Below are 23789 nucleotides of genomic sequence, written 5' to 3' on the forward strand. Positions count from 1 at the left end.
CAGTGTTGAAGTTTCCTCCTTCCCTGCCCCAAATTATATGATTTCTCCCCCATATGGTTGCAAAGTAAATCTGCCAAATATGAACCAATGGTAACAAATGTAGTGTTGTCTTCCTGAGTCTGCAGATAGCCTGAAACAATGGACCTCTGTTACAGCGCGTTTATGCTTGTATACCTCCTCTGCCAACCTGGAGGCAATTAATTCAAAATGTTAAGCATGATGATGATGTCTAACAAACCTTTAATCTCCCTAAATCTCACTCAGGACAGGGCACTTATTGGAAGATCCTTTATCTACTCACAATATTTGTTTTGCCATTGTGAGAGAACATTATCATAAAAGGCCTTCCTGACCATTCACTCTAAGAGCAATACCAGGCCAACATAATAATTCCAACTTTAAATTGCAAGTGTCTTAAAGCAATATGCCACTAGACAATCAATGAAGCCTACGACAGACCAGAAAATCAAAATAAAACATGCTGCATCAAGAGAATCCATTCCAAATTTATCATCATTACACAGCCTAGTGTCTACATTATTAAAATAATGTGATGTGGCTTTGGAGAAACTGGCAAAATAAGGCATTGAGGAAGCCAAACTAATTACCTCAAAGTCTATGGATGCATTTTAATCTACAGCTTCCCCTGCTTTTAGCATAGTATGCCTCTCTGGCAGGGGTGTGAACTATCACTTCAGGCATATAAAAATGGGAAAGAATAACCTACAGCATTTGCTTCCATAGCATTTCTGAAGGTTCAAAGGCATCACTCTCAAGGGTAAAATTCACCTCTGTGTAAAGGCTGTAACAAAGACATCCCGCTTAAGAGCTATTTTGAGGGCATGAACATATTATGTTGATTAAATTGACTCCAGTGGGGACTTCCATGCAAATATCTGCTGATCAAGAAAAGGGATTCATACAGTATGGCTCCAAGGATGTAGATAAAGAAATGTATGTGGTTGAGACCAAAGTCCATGTATGAGTCATGTGGTGTAAAATGAGATACCTCTGCTGACTTCAATGGTGCTACAGTGATTTAGAATTGAGTGTCTGGTCCCATGCAGACATACAGATACACCTGTAATCATCTGCAACAAAGGAGCCATGGGCAAGACTCTGATTAATTGGTGTGGACCACCAATATTTCAGCTGTTTTCTTACTTTCTCCATTGGGTATGAGATATATGTTTTGTTCAGGGCACAGCCATGTTATTTTTAGTGTGTTACCAGTATCTACACTTATTTAAAGTAGTGATGACAGAAGAGCTGATACCAGATCTAGAAACAATGCTAGAAATAACTGCCTTAGCCAGGCTCAGAGCCACACCAGTGTCATCACCAACTACCATTAATAAAATGTAGCTTTACCCTTAACCTAAGCACACATTCCCTATACGACTACCTCTGGTGGGAGAAATAAAATTGGCTTGGGAGGAAATAGCATGGTGTGATATAATCCACAAGCTTTTGACTTCCAATATCCCCCACAGTGGATCAAGGAAAATCTGTTCCACCTCATCTTCCGGGTGAGATCTGGTGTTACTATGATTACAGTAAAACCCATAAAGGAGACCATACTTCCAAGAATCATAGAATATCAGGGTTGGAAGGGACCTCAGGAGGTCATCTAGTCCAACCCCCTGCTCAAAGCAGGACCAATCCCCAATTTTTGCCCCAGATCCCTAAATGGCCCCCTCAAGGATTGAACTTACAATCCTGGGTTTAGCAGGTCAATGCTCAAACCACTGAGCTATCCCTCCTCTGAGGCAATTATCTGTCTTCAGAGACCTTCCCCAAAGTGTCTTCACACATACCACATACAATTTATCTTTACATGTATCAGAAGACCACCGTTGCTAAGCAACCTGTCTTTCTCAGTCCATTGGACGGCCACCACGACAGCTCTCATAATAGATATCTCCGTCAGGGCTGTACAACAGGTGAGCTGTGCCACACAAATAGCAAGTCAGCACCCACTCGGTCATGGGGCAGGGGTACGGGAGCCTGGGTCCATCCACTCCAGTGGGCTCAGATCCAGAGCCCTAAAAGGGTCAGCAGCATAGACTCCTGGAGGGGTGTGGATCCTCTGTGTTTCCCTCCCTGGATTGCTTCCTACTGTTGCCAGCACCCAGTGCCGAGAGGCTGAACAACAGCTTGAGTTGGTTCGTTACCCGGTGTGCTGCACCCAATAATCACAACGGGGTGGAGAAGCAGAAAAGTTTATTTGAAGCTTCAAAAAGGTACAGGGAGATTTGAATCTCAAATTCTGCCACCGCTCTCTCTGCTTCTGGCTCCAGATAAGGAAAAAGAAATAAAAAGGAAACCAAAAAATCAGCCCCAACCAGGATCAGCATGCAGTCCTGAGGTTTCAGGGAGGCCCCTTTTGCATTCCTCCCCAGCCTTCCTCCTTCTGAGCTGGGTTGCTCCCTTTTCAACCCTGAATCCAACTGGAACATGCTCTGCAGGATTGGAGGGGTGAGGCTAGTATTGTCCTTCCATCCCACTGTGGGGTTTGTATACCCCATCACAGACCTATTATAGAGGTCTGTAGAAGCACGCTCTCGCCTCTAATGTGCCTCCACGCATCCAGGCACAGTGCTACGTGGCCTAGTCCTTCAGCTAAATCACTGCTTTTCATGGGGAAAAAGTCCCAAAAGGCAATTCTGTCTAACACATGTAGCCCTTGGCCATTTGCACTCTTCCTTGTTAGTCTTGCAAAGAGGTAAGGGAACCCAGGCCTGCTGACTCCACTGGGTTCCAGCTTAGGGCCCTGGTCAGAGGAGCTAGAGTTAATCCTTCTCACATCCCTGGCTGTTCCCTGAGCTGCTACATACCTCTGTGGGCTGGGCTTTCCAGCCTCTTTGTTCTGCTTTTCTCTCTCTGGAGTGTTGGCTTCCCTGGCAGCTTCTCACCAGCCTGTCTGGTAGCCACCCCATCCTCCTGCCTTACTGCCCTTTTAACCTCACAGCTGCTGTGGGGCTGCCAAACAACTCTGACTGAGCAGGCAGGCCATTTCTGCATTACCCCTTAGCTTGCTTTTTGGGCTGTACAGACCCAATGACAAGGTTTTTTTCTATAAAGTACTTGTGTGCCTTCTGCAATGAACAACAACACATGGCATTACTCATCAGGGTTTGGTAAACCTGATTCCTATTACTTATTGCCTCTTTTGGGGGGAGAGCTATAAAATTTTAATTTGAAATATAGGCCTCTTGAGCCATCCTATAGACCTGAATAGAGAATTCTATCCCTGCTACAGAATTTGACAGGATGACTCACACAAGCTATAGAAGTGATCTTATTCTCAATTAAATTCTGTACATTTTCAGTACAATTTCTGGTGAATGCTATTGGTTTCACTCTTATTAAATCCTATAGGTCTTTTCTATAAGGACACTGTTTGCAAGGACCACTACCTCTCTCACACACGCTACCAGAATTGCTACAATATACTGTACTGAAGTGGTTGCTTAAATCTAGACTGGCCCCTTGTCTTACTTGGCCAAGTAGGGCAGGGATGGGGAGTAAGTCCTGCATATGCTTCCTTGATCAGCCTACCCAGATCTAGGGTCCAATTCCAGTGCAGAGTGCACCCTTTCCAAATACTTTTCGCCACTCACCCATGAGCAGAGGAAGGAGAGAGACAGACTCCATCTCCTATTCATTGGACAGAGTATCTGGCTAAGTACATGGCAGTGCATAAGCTGCACCCTATCAAGGTCTGCAGTACCTTAGAGGGAAGCAGACTCAGTCACCATTCACTCTTGGACAAGAGCAGTTACGTGCCGTCCCATTAAAGTAGCAATAAATTTGTAATTATTTCCTCAATTGTGTATATCTGACTGTAGTGTCAGGATTCTACAGCACTAGCAGAATCCCCCACAAAATCAATTTCCCTTAACAGCCCGAACAAAGGTCTGACCTGAATCCAATTGAAAAAAAAAATCTATGGGACTTCTGAGAAATAAAAAGGAATGCGCTCATGTCAAGGTGCAGAGCAACTCTGAAATTGATTATTCAAGTGTAGAATGACATGCCATCTGCTGTTGTCCAATGATTTCTAGATTCAGTGTCCCCAAGCCAAGCGACATGGACTATTATGTCCTGAGAAAGGGGGAAATTATACATTGACAAAAATTATGTCAGTGACAGTGATACCTTTGATGTCCTTTTGGAAGACGCTGGTGTAGATGAATCATTTCTATTCATTCTTTCCTTTAAAAATAGCACATTACCGCCTCAATTATCGGAAGAATTTTCAGTGTCATTAAGAGACATCAGGGGACATGACACTGTCTCAGATGGAGAATTTGGCATAACTGAGGTTGTATTTGTACTGAACACCTAGGACTAGAGTCTCTGTCCCTCACACACACTGAATAGTAATTTGCTCCTGGAATAATTTAACTACTTGTCAAGCAAGGTACTATGCTTAGCATGAGTCAGGGTAGCAGAATGGGGCCCTCTTTAATTAAGTTTAGCAACTCCCTGCAAAGGAGTATTATTTCCATTTTAGAGATGGGGAAATGACATCAGCAGAGTGAGATGATCGGCTTAAGGACAAACAGCAAGCTGCTGTCAGAGCAAGGATTAGAAACCAGGTATTTCTTCTGCCGCATGTAATAATTAACCCACAAGTCCCTGCGGCCACTCAGGCATTTAAAATGATCCCACCCTTTTTTTTTTTTTTTGCTCACTTGCCCAGCTGATTCCCAATTATTTAAAACGAAGTCCACTCATTTTCTTTCATTACTGCTCTAGAAAAAAATGACAGCAACTTGTTGGGATGCAGCCTGCTGATGGCGCTCTTTTTTTATTTCTTGTTCAACTCGTGTTCTTCAGCTGAAAAAGCTAGTGCTGCCCTGTCTTGGTCTCAGCTAGCAAAGGAATTCTATTCTGCCTGAATTTCCCCATTGTTTCAGTTGCCTAAGGAGGATGCATTTCACTTTTGGGTATGATGATTTCTGTACCCGTACTAATATGTTACACGTACCCATCACCCTCTGTATCAGATTTAAACTCTTTGGCCCCTCTTTGCCCTACTGTACCCAGCCCCTCCTCCACCTACCCTTCCTACTCTCATCCCTTTTCTGTCTGTTCTCCATGCCGTCCAAGCTATGCAATTAATCATGGGGGAGATCTTTGAAGGCACAAAGGGGAGTTTGTAAAAGTCTCTGGCTTTGGACTTTCTTCCACATTACCCAGTACTCCTGGAAACCCCTCCCTGCATGATCTGCCATGTTTCCACCTCTCCACCAACAATGCTTCCTAAATGGGGCCTGCCCACATCACTCCATGTGCAGGATCAGGGCCTTAGCCCTCTTCTCAGGTGGATCTGATCAAACAACACAACTGAACATTGTTATTCCTTTTCACATCAAAAAAATCCAAACAAACTTTGTGGAACCACTACAGAGCCGGCTATATTGACTCTCTCAGCTGCCTTGATTGGGTCTCTTCCCATCCCCAGGTTATGTTTGCACATGGTTTAGCTAGATTGTAAATACAGCTGTGGAAGATACTCACATAGATTTCAAGTATTATTTGTATTACAGGTATTACAGTAACACCTACAAATCCAAACCTCCCCATCCAGAGTCCACCAATTATAAGAGTAGTTACAAGAGAGGAGCTTCCACGCCACTGAGAAGAAACTTTCCACTAGATATTGTTCAGTGGAGCTAGTCATCTGAGGTTTCCTCCATCCATGTTAGGTTACTGACAATGCCAGTTCTAAAGTAGCCACCTTTTAAGATGTTGGCCTTACCTTCCTGCTGCCTCAGTTTGCCCATCTGCAAGACGAGAACAACAGCCATTATATCTACTGTTCTTCACTGGGAAATTGCCAAGATGGATTCATTATTTTTTTGTAAAAAAACTGTGAGCTTATTGGCCAGTAGGTGCTATGGAAGTCAAAAGTGGCATTATTATCTAAAGCTCACTGGCAAGGCAGGTGCCCCCTGCTCCTGAAGTTTCTTGGGTCCACTATTGTCAACAGACATGAGGAATTGCAGCTATCACAATCCTAGGCAGCAGCAGGGATGGCTTAAGCATCTTAATGCTTGCCCCTCATTCAAGCTTTTAGGAGGGGGATCTTCCTCCAACGTGGCAGCATGGGATCACACATCAAGTTTTCTTGCCATGCTTGCCCTGTGCTAGACGCTCATGTCAGAATCTTTCTCTTTCTTCTTGATGAGTTTCTGCCCCTCCCATAGTTTAACTTCCCACTTCCCCCGTTTGATCTTGCATAGAAGCACAGTCATCATTATTTGTATTAAGGTACTGCCTCAGGGCCCTGCTCAGGGATTGGATGCCAGGTGCTGGTACAAATACTTCTTGAAAATAGATTCATATATTCCACAGCCAAAAGGGAGCATTGTGATCATCTCATCTGACCTCCTGCATAATACAGGCCATGCAGTTTCCCCAACATAATTCCTAGAGCATATATTTTAGAATGAGGTAACAATAAAATAACTGTATTGTGGCAAGATGGGCGTTAGTCATGGCTTGGGACCTGCCTGGCTGCTAGCACTGTCTTCTAGGCATCATGGCAGAGGTGAGTTTTAAAGAGGGATGTAAAAGTGGATGAGGTGATAGGTAGATGGATTTGGGGCCCCTGAAGGAATGAGAAACATATAGTAAGTAGTGAGCTCAAAGGTTCAAAAATGAGCAAGGCTCTGATTGTTACAAAAAGGCAAAAGGGGAAAAGGTCACAAAGATCTTTCACCTGAAGTGACCCAGGCCAACTAATTGTATTCCCTTGGTTAGGTTTGATTATTAGGAGCCAAAATAGCCTAACATAAATACTGTGCTCGGAGAATTCTGATCCAACCATCAGCTGAATGCTCACTTGTGTAACATTAAAATTCCTAAAAGGAAATATTGATAATGTCCAAGGCATGGCTATAGTGCCTTTCATCTCAAAGCTCTTTGCAAATGTAGGGCCCAACTGGGAAGCTCTTACTCATACGGGTGAACACTTTCTTCCGCAAGCAGTCTCTCTTGCAGTCAATAGGACTATCTGAGCAGGTCACTGATCACCAATATAAGCAGGCATTTTGCAATCAGGCTTTAAAAGAACACCCCCTCTAGCAGAAAAGTACCCCCTAGCTGGGAGGGAGAATACCTCTTTCTAAAGGCCAGATTACAAATCCCTTACTCCCTAAGAAGAGCAGTCCCTCACACCCACTGTCCCATTGAAGTTAATAGAACTACTCATGTGAGTAATGCCTCCTCAGAGGGAGCAAGGGGTTTGCAGCCTGGACTGGAATTCAAGCAGTGGCCCAGCCTAACCCTGCACTTTGTGCAAAGGGGAAAATAACTTATTAAATTCATCACTATTCACATCTAGCGGCACATTTCAGCAGAATGTTTAATTACACATGAAATCCAAAAGGAAACCGCACACTACAATCAGAGAAAACGTTTGTACACTAATGCGGCCCTTTTCTATACTTATTTTTCCCTTGCTAAACTGCTGCGCTTTATAATATAGTTAAACGTTACTGAACATGAGTCAGAGGGAAGACAAAACCAGTGAATTGATTGAACAATAATCAGATCTACACTGTGTAACTGAGAATTGAACACTTAATCTTTGCTTTTTCCCCAACCAGACAGGATACTTTGCCTAGAGATTCCAGTTCTATGGGCTGTAATACATGAGTACAGCTTGTTACTCATGAAAGAAAATTACTTTCAGAAAGAAAACACTAAAGCAATGTCCACAAAGGTGAAGCTTCAGTTTTAGTAAGGTCAGTTTGCTCAGGGCAAAGTCACAAGACAATCTTCTCTGGTGTTTGTAGGACGAAACCTCAACAGCACATCAGTGATGTGCATAAAGAACAGAGTTACAGTTTATGTGCTGGAAGGAGATAATTTAGCCAAATCCCCATTGGCAAAATGAAAATAGGTAATAGCTGCACTCTGCACAAAACCTACAAACCTGCCTGCTTTTCAGAGGTCCATAAAACTAGCAGAACAATAAGACCCTGTGACTGGGGAAAGAACAAAACACAGTGAATGTGGGTCTTCACCTGCCAGCAAAGATCAGGTAAAGTCTACACATATAGAATTTAAGAACACATTCATTTCTGTGAGTAGAGGCAACATGCGAACCACAAATACTCACGAAGGTACTTTCTGAGTGGATCATTTGTTTGCAGGCACATCTTGTGTACGCACCAAACCTAACAGCGCCTCCTAAGCTAGGGTTGCAATGTAGGTAAAGGCAGCTTCACTGCCTGAAAAACACCCACAAGAAACCCACTTGCGAACGCACTGGGCTTATTTGTGAATTAAGGGCATGCTTGTATGTCATTCTCTACTCTGCAGGGCATTTAATATACATTGACAAGGAGACTAATTCCATTCTTGGGTTTCTTGCACATTTTCATACCCTTCCTGCCCTAGAGAAGGAGGCAGGCAGGGATGCGGCTCCTGTACAATTGCTATTTCACTACAGTTGCTTAGAAAGACACCATCCTTCAGAATAGCTTTTAGGTTTGGTTTTAGGACCTGGATCAGGGAAAAAATATTCTATTAGTTTCAGGCCTGTCAAACTTTAGCACAGGAAGGGGCACGATAATATCAATGGTCTACCTCACTGGATCCCCAGCTGTTGCATGAATACAGAGGTAAAACCAACCCAAAAGCCAGAGCCACTGAACCCTGTGATAATGTTCTATTACAGAAGCTTTATTTCCATTATACCCAATGACTGATGTAGAGATAATCAATTTGTCTTCTGGATATGTATGCATTAGACTGCACTGTTATTCAAGTCTGCACTCTGATTGGCTCAGAGAACAGGCTTCTTACAGCATGTGCCTCAGACCATTAGGAAGCAGATTTATTTGTACAAGTATTTTTCAGGTAGATGAAGATTATTTCAATATGTCCTTCCACAGTCAGATGCCTGCCCCCCACCTCACCCCATCATCCTTCTGACAGCAGCTTGTAGAGAAGCACACGCTACACCCTTACAAGGATGGGACAGTAAAACTGAATTTGCCAGGAGACAATGGGTGGGAGTCACAAAAGTTCTTCAGCACCTAATTCCAATTGAAATCTATGGGAGTTAGACACCTAAATACCTTTGGGAGTCCCATCCAATGTGGCTGCCTAGCTATCTAGGTGCTTCAGCAGACCCAACTGAGAGCATCAAATGCTAATGATTGATCCTGACAACACCCTTGTAAGGTAGGGAGCATTATTATCTCCATGTTAATGATGAAAAACTGAAGCAGGGAGAGATTGTGGGCCGGATTCTGCCACCTTTTTTCACAGCAGTACCTCACTGCACAGCAGTCCTACTGAGTAATGTGGCAGAAACTGGCCCTAAGTGATTTTTCTATGGTCACACAAGAAAAGCCTGTGATGGATCTGGGAAGTAGATTTAGATATCCTCATGCCCAGTCTATTGCCATAACCACAAGGTAGGGTCTTTCCTTCCACCTTACAATGTCTTACACAGCTGTGCACTGTCCCTCTGCCACAGACTGATCCCTCAAGGCACAGTCAAGCCCTATGTTTACAGTAGCTACATTGCAAGGTAGACAGCAGCCACACTACACCAGGAACAATTCTGCTGTGTAGCTCTGGCCATCTATGATGGGGTCCACTCAACACAGGTGGCATCTCCTCCTAGCCAATCTGGGAATTGGCTTTTTTCAGGTCTGAGGCCTTTTTCGGCTGCTCGCTGCACACCTTGCTGCTGCTGTCTGCGTCCCCTCTCTTATTCCAGGACCTGCTGCCTCCTCTTTGTGACTCAGCCCTCCAGTCAAGTTGCTAACCATGTTTCTCCCTTCTGGGGTAGAGTTAAAGACTCTTCTCACCAGCAGTCTCAGGCAGTCTTCCCCTTCACTGCCCCAGGTGCCACTCCCTCTGTGGCTGGTAGGGGAACCCAGACCAACCTTCTACTCTGGGTTCCAGCTCAGGGACCCTCAAGTCAGCAGCCAAGGTCTATTCCCTCCTAGACTTTGCTGCCTTTCCCTGAACCTCTTCTGGCTCTCCCCATTCCTCTGGGTTTGCAAGCCCAAACTCCCTCCTCCCAGGGACTGACCAAAGGCTACCTGCCTCTATCATCTCTTCACCCAGGAAGAGACTGCAGACTACTTCCCTGCAACCCCCTCTGCTTCTGATTTCCTGGCTTTATAAATCCAGCCCAGCTCATTCCACCTCAGATGGGCTCCCTCCCTGCGTCAGGGGATTGCTTAGCCACCTAATTTCCCTCAGCTGTGATCAGCTGTGATCTGTTGGGTTAATTCGCCCTCTTCTCAATCTGCATTAACCCTTTCAGGGAAAGTGTGGGATAAACACCCCATCACATTACCCTATCTAAAAAAGCTATATTAGAATTGGAAAAGGTACAGAGAAGAGCAACAAAAATTATTAGGGATATAGAACAGCTTCCATATGAGGAGAGATTAAAAACTGGGACTTTTCAGCTTGGAAAAGAGAAGACTAAGGGGGGATATGATAGAGATCTATAAAATCGTGACTGGTGGGAAGAAAGTGCACAAGGAAGTGTTATTTATTCCTTCCCGTAACACAAGAACCAGGGGTCACTATGTAATTAATAGGCAACAGGTTTAAAACAAACAAAAGGATGAATGTCTTCACACAATGCACAGTGAACCTGTAGAACTCATTGCCAGGAGATGTTGTGAAGGCCAAAACTATAATGGGGTTCAAAAAAGAATTAGGTAAGTTCATGGAGGATAGGTCCATCAATGGCTATTAGCCAAGATGGTCAGGGATGCAATTCCATGGTCTGGGTATCTCTGGTCTCTGATTGCCAGAAGCTGGATCGCGTGATAATTGCCTTTTCTGTGCATTCCTTCTGAAGAACCTGGCATTGGCCACTGTCTGGAGACAGGCTACGTAGTATGGTTGTTCTTATGTTGGAAGGAACACATATGAGATGGACTAGTGTTTTAGTTACTCTATTCTGAACAGACATCATTCCTGGGCTGGACTGATTTACAATTTTAATATTCACTCATTGCACTCAGTACATCAGGTGCTACTTAAGCTGGTAAGTAAAAAATGAACAGTGGTTATATCTGCTTTGCTCACCTTTAGCATAGCCATGGTTTCAAAAATGTCCTCTTTTATTTCTAAACAGTACTTTGATTGCAGTACAGCACAGAATGTTCTGCACAGATAAAATGTAGAAGATTGCTCCGGACGTCTCTTTATATTCAAAGGCAATATTTTCCTTTAATTTGGCTTTATGTACGGCCTCCAGCCACTTGAAGACCTTGAAAAATCCCCGCAAATGTGAAGAAGTACAGCATTTGCTTTAACCATGGAACCAATTAACTCTCCAGCAGTGTGGAAAACAGCTTTTGAGCTGTATTTATTGATGCATAGATTTCACAGTAGTGTGATATTTGAAGACAAATTGCTGTGCCCACAATTAAGACCTCTGAGGAATTGGCAAGTAAAATCCAATGATGAAAGACCAACAGAAAGGGCAAGTGAGTTAGATTGGTCAGGATGCTACAATCTATATGACCTCCGTGCCCTATTCCTACTCATTGATTTCCCAATTAAATATAACTTTTTATTCAATCAGTTAGAATATACTGCAGGTTACTGATGTACTGCTCTTAGGAAAAAGCATTGAACTAAAGATAAACCAGTGGGTGAACACTGTCTCATTTTAACATTTTATTAAGTGAGCTATAGTTCATGAAAGCTTACGCTCAAATAAATTTGTTAGTCTCTAAGGTGCCACAAGTACTCCTTTTCTTCTTACTGGTGATGTTATTCACTTGGGTCTTTTTTTAATTTATTTAAAGAGAACTTGTTCTGTGCAAAGTAGGGCACTTAGCTACCAATCCTGTGAGATGCTGAGCATCCTTGCTTATCCTTTATTTTAATGAGTGCTAAGGTTCTCAATAGCTATTACGACTGGGTCCATAACTGACCCTGCACAGATAAAACACTTGGTACTAAGAAGGTAGCAGATTAACAGAATTTACTTGTGAGCAGTAAGAGTGGGAAAAACATCTGAGGTACTTATCAGATGGAAGAGACAGAGATGCAGCAACCAGTTGCAAAATGGCTACATTAGGGTTGTGGTTGTTTGGCTCTGCCAAATTTAAAGGGTCAACTCCACTTAGGCATACTAGGGAGGGGAAAGTTCCTATAAATGGGAGCCGTGCATTTGATAGAGAGTAGATAGAAGGATGGATAGAAAGGAATTAGTGCTGAGTTTATCTCAGCTATATTCCCTTGTTGAATGAGACACTCATTTTATCATCACAATTCAGTCTAAGATCCTATTTGGGCCAGTCCAATTTTGGCCTTATTTTTTACCAGCTATTTTTTCGTTTTGGCAAGGTGGATGCTTCCCTCTGACTCTTCATCCTAGTTACTTGAAATGCCTTAGCTCTGTTAAATTGTTGTGACATGAGTCCAACAGATACACTGTGAGCGATGCTACATTATGCTTATTCTTCATCAGAATTTGAGTGATGCATTAAAAGGCTAATAAAATAGCCACTCAGCTAGATTTCTCATTTCCCTCTCACCACAGTACCTCACGTGAACAGCTCAATTGACTGAGAAGCAATTCAAGCTGAGCACTGCAGACTGGTTCACCTGTATGTGTTCCTGTCTCCAGGTGAGAATGTGCCTTCTTTGCAGACACATAAAATAATTCCTCTGAATGCAGATCTGCCAAGTCCTAGGCTAGTGCTCTAACCACTGAACCATCCTTCCTGTATGCAGTTGGCTCTGGGTGCAGCTTAGAAGCATGCTGAGTGCCATTATTTCCCGATGTGCTGCATTAATACATAAATGGCAGAAGGTCTGTATATGGTATCTCTCTAGAGTTCAATATTAAGCCTCCTACCGATGAAAGATTTAGATCCTGCTTGTAGCATTTGAATTGTGGATGGGAAGAGCTGTGGGCCCTGGATGTAGAATGCAGGGAGCGAGAGGAGCACTGAACTAATGGGAAATTGATGTTTAGCACTGTAGACAGATAACCATAGAAATGCTAGCTTGGCTTTAGAACATTCTTATAATTCATCCGAATTTTCATGTCAAGCTTCTTATGATAAATAATTCTTTCATGCAGCCTATTTATCTATATGGCCATCTCATGAAAACCGAAACACTTCTCACCTTACCTCGTTAAACAATATGTTATCAAATCCCAGCCCCATAAATATTTAATTTAGTGGAAAACAATTGCCATCCCCCTTGGTTAACAATATTTCTTCCCCCTTATCTTTGGGTTCCTTCACTGTCTGTTATTGTCTGTGGATTCCAAGACACATCTCTATTTTTCCCCTCCCTGTTATCAGACTTTCAGAGCTCAGATTTGGGCTAGTTTCCCAACATCAACAATGAACTTAACGTGATAAACAACTCCACTGTTTTATTAAAATGCTCTTGTTGGGAGCTACTTCACTAGATTTTCATGGAACACCTTTTATGTAATTTCTGCATACATGACACTGAAATTCCCTAATGAATAAAACTCCAGGTTTTACTGGGAGGGATGATTTTTTTTCCTAATGGTTTTTATTACAAAATAGGTCTAAATAAAAACCCTAAACTTTAGGATAGTTCACAACCTGACCCTGATCCAGAAAGAAAATTTGAGGCTGATCCCTCCTAGGGCAAACTTTAGAGGAATCAAAATTCTGGGGGACAGATTCTCAGTTAGTTGAAACTGGCATTGCTTCATTGAGTTCAACTGCACTATGCCACTTTATACCGGGTGAGGATATGACCCCAGATCTCTATCTGAATTTTGCAGTTGGTGCCCTTCTCTCATTTTTCCCACTGTCCCCCGAGTACTTGATGAGAAACTGACAGGAAATCCATAGACTGGAATCTAGTGGAGCAGGCCCAAGGGCATGGAACTCTGGGGACTATGGGGCTGGAACATCTCTTTGAAGACCCCACCCCACTGGCTTTTCCCTTTGCCCAGACTGAAGGGCAGGAATGCCACCACTTCTGCAGCATCTCCTCCCTTGCCTTGTGTATATCCTGATGAGAGCTAATGCTACAGAAAGTGACATTGGGGCCTGCAAAGTACTGTCCGCAACTACCGTTGGGCAGCCACAGGGGGATTCAACAAATGGCAGCCAGCTCCTCCAGAACTCATGTTGCAACAGGGGTGAGAGCCAGAAGAGCCACACGGAAGGGAGTCAGGGGTGGGGCGGGTAATGTTGTTTGTCTTCTCTGTTTATACGGTAGGTGCTTCAAAAGACGGTGTCTTGCTGTGTGTTTGTATAGCACCCAGCACAATGGAGCCCTGATCTCTGCCACCCGCTCTACGTGCTCCTGAAATGCACATAAATAAGAAGAACCCAAGCATTGCTACTGCAGTGATTCAAAAAAAGGACCTCAAATATTCCCAGATATACCCTAAGTTAACGTTACAGAGCAGTTGTGATTCTCTAGAAAAACAAGCGTTACGAAACTGGAAAATTCAGAGTGAAGGTTAAACTCTAAAGAAAGGTATGGAACTGCACAGCCAGGGCACTGAAACAGCCTTATCTCCGCCTTATAGCGATGCCATGTAATAACCATACAATTCCGATTAGTGCATAATAGTGTGGTTAGTCTCAGATTAGTTTAAACTAATTTTTAAAGACATCTTTTTCCTCATGGTGTCACTACCTGTCACTAATTAATTTTAATTCTTAAACAAATCAACCAGAATTCTCAGAAAATTCATTCAAAGAGCAAGGGCTGCAAATATGGGGATGATACATTGTACTCTTCAAACGTAACAGAGTGGTTGGCTGAATCCCTCCTTTAAAGGAAAAACTCAGCTCAGCCTTAACTATGAAACCATAATTGGAGTTTCCATTAACAGCTGCTACTTTTTCAGCTATCTCTGTTCATATTGCTATGGCTACATCCAGATCATTCTGCCGGTAGGTCTGCTAGCTGAAGGTCACACCACAGCTCAAGATCTGCTCACAGTAAAGGTCACTGGTAGCCCTCTGGTCACCAAGTTGCTTGTGCTAAAAGTCATGAAGCATTAGCAGTGACTGCCTCAACACAGAACTTTGAAGCCTAGGTACAGACAGAATGAAACCGGACACTATAAAAATGGTAATGATTTGAGAAACTAACCAAGGACAACAATCATCTAAAAAAGAAAGCAAAGGATTGTGTACAGCTGAGTCCAAAACATTCCTATGGTCATGGGATTAAAGCACAAGACTGAGATTTGGAAGATATGGGTTCATTTCCCAGCTGTGTCCAGACTTCCCGTGTGACTTTAGGCAAGCCACTTAGGGCCTGATCCAAAGCCCCCAAGTCAACAGGTTTGTCTCAGTTCCCCACCAGTAAAAGAGGGGAGAGAGCACTTGCCTACCTCACAGATGTCTTATGAGGATAAAGTCATTAACAATCATGAGGTGCTTAGATACTACAGCAACGAGCATCAGAGAATATCTGATACATCAGAGGCAAGCAAACTACGGCCCGCGGGCCACATCCAGCCCATGGGACCGTTCTGCCCGGCCTTTGAGCTCCCGGCCGGGGAGGCTAGTCCCCGCCCCTTTCCCTGCTGTCCCCTTCCCCCACAGCCTCAGCTCACCGCACCGCCAGCGCTCTGGCCCGCCGCTCCTGTTGGGCAGTACAGGCAGCATGGCTTGCTCCAGCCAGGCGGCAGGGCTGCGAGCTCCTGCTGCTCTGAGTGGCATGGTAACAGGGTGGGAAGTGGGGGGGGGGGTTGGATAAGGGGCAGGGGTCCCAGGGGGCAGTCAGGGGACAGGGAGCAGGGGGCATTTGGGTAAGGGGCAGAGGGTCCCAGGGGGCAGTCAGGGGACAGGGAGCAGGGAGCGGTTAGGGGCGGAGGTTCTGGGGGGGCAGTCAGGGGACATGGAATGAGGGGGGTTGGATAGGCGTGGGAGTCCTGGGGGGCCTGTCAGGGGGTGGGGGTGTGGATAGGGGTCGGGACAGTCAGGGGACAGGGAACGGGGGGGTTGGATGGGGGTGGGGTCCTGGGGGGGTCAGGGAAGAAGGAGCAGGGGGGGTTGGATGGGTCAGAGGTTCTGAGGGGGGCAGTCAGGGGGAGGAAAGTGAGAGGGGGAAGATAGGGGGCGGGGGCCAGGCTGTTTGTGGAGGCACAGCCTTCCCTACCCGGCCCTCCATGCAGTTTTGCAACCCTGATGCAGCCCTCGGGCCAAAAAGTTTGCCCACCCCTGTGATACATACATCAAATACATTCATTCGAGGGAGTTATGTAATTAAATCATTTGATAGCTGCAATGAATCAAAAGCTAGGCACAGGTAGGACCTTTCTCCACACCAGAGAGAAAAATATATCAGGGGACTGCTAAATTAATTGAACAAGTTACAGTAACTTTCATATATGAATGTTCATAAGACACAATTGCATAAACCCTCATCAAAATAATGGTGCAGCTGGCTATACAAGTTTCTAACTGAAAATACATTTGCTATATCAGATCCACAAGGACATTGGAAAGACAGCAGAGAAACTAAAACGAATAGCTTAATTATCTGCTATAATTTATTGGACTTAGGCAACTGAGTCAATGGATCTCCAAAAGGAATTTATGATGTCCTTGAAATAAAGAAACTCCACTTGAAATACTGTCAGAGTTTTGTTATTTTTCATCCAAGAACAAACAACAAAATGTTTTCAGGGCTCACTAGAACATGCTGGTGGGGACAGGACAAGATCTAAAGTCCATCCCTCTAGTAGAGCAGACTCTCCATGTCTATACCCATTCAGCCCTCACTGAGGTTCATGAACAAAATGTACATATAGCCATTTGTTGAAGATGGGATAAAATAGGAACTGATGAAAGATTCTTTGGCTTCATGACATTTATTATATGTATTTTGGGAGCACCTAGAGGCACTAGTTGAAATAAAGGCTCTACTGTGCTAGACACTGGTCAAACATATAGTAAGAGATGGTCCTTGCCATGAAGAATATTATCATCTCTATTTTACAGAGGCACAGAGAGATTAAGTGACTTGCCCAAAACCCACAGGAAGTCTGTGACAGAACTGAGGATTTACCTCAGTCTCAGTCAGATGCCTTAACCACAAGACCATCCTTCTGGCAATATCATTTCTACCTGTACTAACTTCAAAAGGGCAAACAACAACAAAGACTCCCATGATGACATCCCCAGGATATCCTAGAGTCTACCCCTTTCTACTAGAGAGATATGACTCTGCACCTCTACCCCACTTCCTTCATGAAATATTTAAACAGTCTAACAAATAGAAAAGAACACAGAAGGAAAGAGACCTCCTTTGAGGGGCCATTCCAGAGTCTAATAGGTCTAAAACAGGGATGCCCAGCATCAAGCCTCCAGGCTGTATAATACCATCAGTGTATTCATCCAGTTCTTGTGTCAGGTTAAGATTGCACACCAGGAATCGCAGAAGACCCAGAGCTTCAGCTCTTCGTTACACTCACAAAGGGAAACTTCAGCACTGGACCATCCTTCCTGTCTGCTAGTGATGTAAATTTCCCAACTACATTGATGGAGATGAAGAGAAGGACTCATTTCAGACTCTCCAAAAGATCTGGTTATGCCATACTGAAAATAGACAACTAAGGCCTGATTGTCAGAACTGCTGTACACCCATAATTCCTGCTGACTTCAATGGGATGCTTAATGCCTCTGAAAATCAGGTAATAAGGATGGCTTGGAATAAAACAATGTGCTTGCCTTGAAATTAATAGTTTTTCTGTGCTCTAGGTCTGTATTTAAGGGCTTCCCTGTCTGTGGGCCATGTTAATGAGGTCAGCATTTCAGTTATGGATATATTTTCTTGAAGGTATCATGTCTTTTTGAGGATCCACCCTTAAGGTGGATGCAGCCATTCCTAATAATATAACAGTGTAATGGCAATACCATGTGCTTTTCTGTTTCCATTTGAATGTATTAAATTCAGTCCACAGATTTTAAAACCAGAAGGGACCACTGCGAGCATCTAGTTTGACCTCCTGCATAACACAGACAATAGGAGTAAATTAGTTCCTTCTACAAGTCCAATACTGGTAGTTGAACTAGAGCACTTCTTCCAGAAAAACATCCAATCTTCATTAAAGATTTCCAGGGATGAAAAATCCACCATAACCCTCAGTAAACTTTTCCTATGGCTAATTATCCTCACTGTTTAAAACATTGTACCTTGTTTCTTATGTCTGTAAAATAGCTTGTATTCAGTGTTTGGCAGTATTTGATATATACCATGGTGTGGGCACAGAAAAAAATGAGTATTACATTACTACATCTTGTTCTGGCTTCCACTACAGAAGTTTCCTCACACCAATATCAATTCCCTCCCCCCCACACACCAAATCTCCTGTATCAGCATTCCTAGAATTGACTGACATTTACATTTCCCCACCCCCCACCTGACTATAAATAGCTACACCTCATATATCATTTAAGGAGCATAAAACGTGTTGCTCCTTGCTGCCATTTATTTGATTTTACAGCCTTTCTTGTATGTTAATCACACGCATAAAGAGCTGAGGTGCATAGGTGGCAAGAAAAAGTCAATATTTTACCATGAACCTCATTTATCTACATTAGCCTGAAACCAGGTAGATCTGTAAATTTGGGCTTTATTGAATTTAATGACAAAGATCAATTACAGGACCTTTGACATGGCAGAGATTTGTCTGATGGGGAACAAAAAATCATCACTGCATCCTAAAGGGGATTATAAATGTTAGCTGGGAGGACCTGTCCTTTGCTTCCAGTGACATGTGCCGGCATTTAAACACTACTAATTGTATTTGAACTATAGGCATGCATTTTTAAAAGAGATAAAAATCATTGAGGACTAACTTGTGGTTGGCCCTTTGTGGACACAGTAGTGGGACTGGTGGTGGTACAGGATAAAAACCATAAAGATTCTTCATAGGTGCTATCCATGATTTGGCTGCAATACTGTACACACATCTGGGCTTGGATTGTTCTTTTCTGTCTGGCAAAATAGATCTTCCCCCCAACCCCAATTCATGACTGGGATCTTTGGGCACATTTCCAGCTCTACATGGTCATTAGTGCAAGGTTTCACTGTATTTCTCATGTACGTAAGGCTGCTGCTGGAGGGTGACCACATAAGGCAAGAAAGCAATAGCATGGTCTCATGGACAGAGGTCTGACTGAGACTTAGGAGACCTGGGTTCCATTCCTGATTCTGCCACAGGCCTGCTATGCAAACATTGGCATGTACTCTCATTTCCCTGTGCTTCTGTGTCCCATCCCACCCTTTATCAGTCTGAACTAGTCAGACTGTAAGGTTTTCAGTACAGGGACTGTCTCCTCCTATGTGTTTGTACAGCTGCTGGCACAGTTGTGGCTTCTGTATGCTACCATAATATAAATGATAATGAGGCCAAATGCTAGGCTCAGTTACATCTCACTTCTAACAAGTTCCTCTGATGTAGATTAAAAGAGAACTCAGCCCATTAATTCCATCTGTGTGCACTTTGGCTCATACCAGAAAGTGGCTAGTAAGATGCAATTGGGCAAAATGTGTCCATCCTATTTGGAAATATACACGAAGCTCAAAAATGCCCAGGCTGGCTCCAAGATGGAAAGTAATGGCTGCAGTAGTGAATGAAGACAGGAAATCAGTGACTGACAGAATGTCTGAAATGTCTGGCAGCTCTGGACGCACAAAATAAGTGGACTGAAATTGCGGAGTGGCTCTTCACTTCTGAAGTGATGGACTCAAGCCAGCATGGTAACAACACTATCAGCATGGGGAAATTGGCCTTTTAATGTATCGTGAAGGGTGAATGCAGCTCCCAAAGCCAGGTTTTAGCAACATATAGTGTTCTATCCGTGCCTGAAATGCTAGCCATCTGGTGCACTGACAGGGTCTTAGCACATCCCATACTTAGTCCCACATGCTTCGTTGTTACTGACCAAATGAACCAAGTTCAGAAAATGATGAATGTCTCACTTGTACAGTAAATTAATCCTAGCAATTTTCCTTCCATGGCTGTTTGTTGTTTTCTGTTTACTCATATATAAAGGAAGGAGGAAGTGACAATTAAATTGAAACAGACTGGAACTGATTTTAACAACTTTGGGGAAGACAGATTTGGCCATTTGAAGTCTTCATGAACAGTGGGGCTTAAAGGGACACTCTCAAAAAATGTAGGTCTCACTTTTGGGTTTTGTTACCTAGAGGGTTTTATGAGAGAGGAACAGAAATGTCTTTATTCAATGGAACCAGTTTACTAAAAAAAAAGGAACTTCACTGTGAAATTGATATTATAGTGTAAAGGGAAGTGAAAAGTTAGACACTCAGATACAATAGTAATAAGTATCAGAGGATAGATAGCAGAGAGAGAGAGAGATTTCACTGTCCTAGCTGAGTGAAATACAAAAAGTAAACAAACAATTTATATCATCAAATGTTAATGAGATTTTAAAACTGTTTCAGCTATGATACTTGTTCTTAATAGCCCTATTAAAAGATTTTGTTTAATACTGTTCAAGAGGTTTGTTCTATCATTTTCTTGGGAGCCTTCAGTGGTTGATGTTACATTAGTTAAGACGTGAAGATCTTGGAAGTTTTTATCATTGTTTGCTTCTTGGCTTGGCTAAAATCAAGTATCTGTTCTTATCAGTTTAATATCTGATACTTCCCTTACCTGGGCACTGCGTATTAAATGGAGTGTTGGAACTGAAACCTTGATTTAAGTCATTGATGTTAATCACGTTTTCATTTATACTTTATAGTATATTTTTTAAAGAAATGCTGATTCTCATTGGTAGGTAACCATTAAAATGTGATGATTTGCAACTAAATATAGCCTTTAGACTAAATGTGGTGTTTTTTTCTGCTAATCAGGAGCATACGCTATGATTAAGTTTTTACTTGGGATTTGTGTCAAGCTCTGTCTGGATGAAAATTCAAATTCAGTTAAAAATGACCAAAAACAGATTTTTACCCTTAAATGTGCTGGATATACAAGAAAAAAAGTTCATAAAAAAGTTTATCAGAACATGTTTTGCTTTTAAAACTAACTGACTTATTAGACAAAGGAAGTATTATCTGTCATTGAACTGATTATTTCTGATCACTATGTCCTTCAAGATTTTAAAACTACTAGCTCTCATCCTCTCACACTGAATGCTTATTCATAGATTGGAAGAGGAAACTGCTTTTTCAACTCCCAACTCACTTCTTAACTTTGAAAGAACTAAACGAACTAGTCACTGAACTGAACCAATTGAATAAACTGAAATGAAGAAAATATTTTCACTGCACCTGCAGAGGAGGCTACTGCTGTCAAAAGCTGGTTTAGTATTTCAGCAAACAGGGTTTCAGGTGGTTAGCCAGTGACTACTGCCAGTTCAGCAGTATGACTTTTTTAAAGCTTGGAGGTAAATATGTACTGCTTAATATTATTGTTTGTATTTAACGTAAATGATTTTAATAGATTATAAATTTAGGCTATCAAATTCAAATGTCATTGTAAATAGCTTTTGTTAAATAAATAAACCTGTTTCTCATTTAAATAAAAAGTCCAATTTAAATTTTAAAAATCGGATTTTTTAATAAAATTAAATGCTGCTATTTTTATCCACCCTGGTGCTCGGCATGGAGTGGCTCCACTACCATTCTTTGACTTGGATAAGAAGATTCTCCCTCTTCCACTGGGAGCGTTCCCCAGTACTCAGCTGAGCTAGTCAGGTTGAGCGCTGTAATAATAGCCAATGGAATCAGTGACTCACGTCAGGGTATAAAGTCTCAGTCTCTGATGGCAGAGTTGGATCATGTGACTGGGCTCAATACTTCTGACATGTCATATGGATCAGACTCCTCTGACTGTTTTTACAGGCACTGGGGAAAGGATTCTGACCTAAGGGACAAAGGATTATCCTGTAGGCCAGAACTGGGAGACAGAAAAGCCTGACCCAAAACTTCCTGTGTGATTGTGGATAACCCTCCGTGCCTTGCTTTCCACACATGTAGAAAGGGAGATGAGAAATTGTTACAATCTCTCTGGCACATTGTGTGGTTAAATAAGTTTCTGTTTGTGAGGAACTTTGGGATGTCCAGATGGAAGATGCTGTAGAATTGCAAAATACTGTTGATATTGAAGAGTAAGAGCAGCTGACCCCTAACGTGCACATCTGTGAAAATATCTTAGAATATTATTATATGCAACCAGGACCATATAACTAGGGTATCCATTGAAAATAAGTGGCACTATTCTGTTCGCATATTTAATTTTTCTGTATTCTAGCAAAGCCTTATGCTTTATTTTTGTTACGACTTATTTGATAAGCACAATACTAAGACTTTAGCACCATCTGCTGGAGATAGGATACAATGGTCACTTTTATATATATAAAAAAAGCAAATTACTTTTTGTAAAACACATACTTTATGCTGTTGCCTTCATCGAGTCTTTGGAATCTCCTGGAGGGACAGAGTCACCAGCATTGAGATGCTCAATCAGGCCAGTATACCAACACTCCTCAAACAGAGATGCCTCCTCTGGCTTGGGCATGTGAGCAGAATGAATGATGATCATTTCCAAAGGACATCCTCTATAGCGAACTGGCATCTGGAAAAAGACCCAAACAGTGCCCAAAATTGCATTTCAAGGGTGTGAGCAAGTGAGACCTCGAAGAAACGAATCTGGACGTGGATAACTGGGATGATCACACTCAGAACCGCAGCCTTTGGAAACGAGCTTAACAAAGATCTCCGGAGTTACAAGAGGAAGCCAGCCAGCTTAGCAAAGGAGAAAAGAGCTTGCAGAAGGCAGAGTCCAAAGGGGCAAAACATCACCTTCAAATGTGTCAGCTGTGGCAGAGACTGTCTCTCTCAAGTGAGTCTCTTCAGCCACAGACATGGCTGCCATAAAAATAACTGAGTAAATTCTTTACTACTCAGAGGCGCATACCCATGGCCTCTTGAGACCACAGGATGCGTGCCTACCAATGATTCATAGATGTTAAAGACAGAAGGGAACACCTAGCCTGACCTGTATAACACAACACAGGTCACAAAAAGAGTAGGTTCTGAGAAGAAGAAGAAGAAGAAGAAGAAGAACCTTAATGAGACAGACAGACAGACAATAAATCTGTTTAGCTGTAGCTGAATCTAGCTGATGCGTATTCAGCTGCTACCCTGTACCAGCAGTACCTCATGGCCAGCGGGATCAAAGACTGGGGACAGACCTAAAAAAGTCACAATACAGTCACCTGACTTTTGTCCATCTCCTGAAAGAGAAGATCAAACTAGGATACTCAGTCAGTCAGTTTCACACTGCCACACAACCACCTATCGTTCTCTCCAACTGATTTACTATGCCCACTTGGTCTTAACTCTACACCCTCAAAACTGCAAAAAATTGCACACTTATCAACACAGAATAAAAACTTGAAATGCACTTTTCTCATATCAGTAACTTTTCAACACAATATAACTTTGACACACTATGTAGAATCTATTAATACCAAATAATTCTGCTTCCGATTTCTTACTACACAACAGAGCTACATATTCAGGCTAACAATTTCTATACATTGTACAATCACACGATTTCATAACAATGAACATCACAACATACATTCAAATTTGAGTCAAAATAACGTTAAAAAAAATGGTAGGCAGGGAATTGCAAATGTATTTATGCCTCTGACAGTGAAGAAATTGTATGTAAAATACCTGCAGACGAACAGCATTTGTTAAAGCCCCAGGCTAAATGGGCAAATACCATACACCTATTTATTACACACAAAAACTATGTTAAAAGAACATTA

The 23789-nt window shown here is 42.6% G+C and overlaps 1 long non-coding RNA gene across 1 annotated transcript in view; it reads right to left on the reverse strand.

The window, feature by feature from the left end:
• Nucleotides 1-22739, reverse strand: part of LOC311514922 — an 84004-nt gene extending 61265 nt beyond the window's left edge. Inside the window, exon 1 of the long non-coding RNA XR_014709977.1 lies at nt 22402-22739. This is a non-coding gene — a long non-coding RNA (uncharacterized lncRNA). The remainder of the gene's footprint in view (nt 1-22401) is intronic.
• Between the last annotated feature and the right edge of the window lie 1050 nt (nt 22740-23789).

Source organism: Lepidochelys olivacea (genome assembly GCF_965140295.1).
Source record: "Lepidochelys olivacea isolate rLepOli2 genome assembly, chromosome: 1".
Taxonomy (NCBI): Eukaryota; Metazoa; Chordata; order Testudines; family Cheloniidae; genus Lepidochelys; species Lepidochelys olivacea.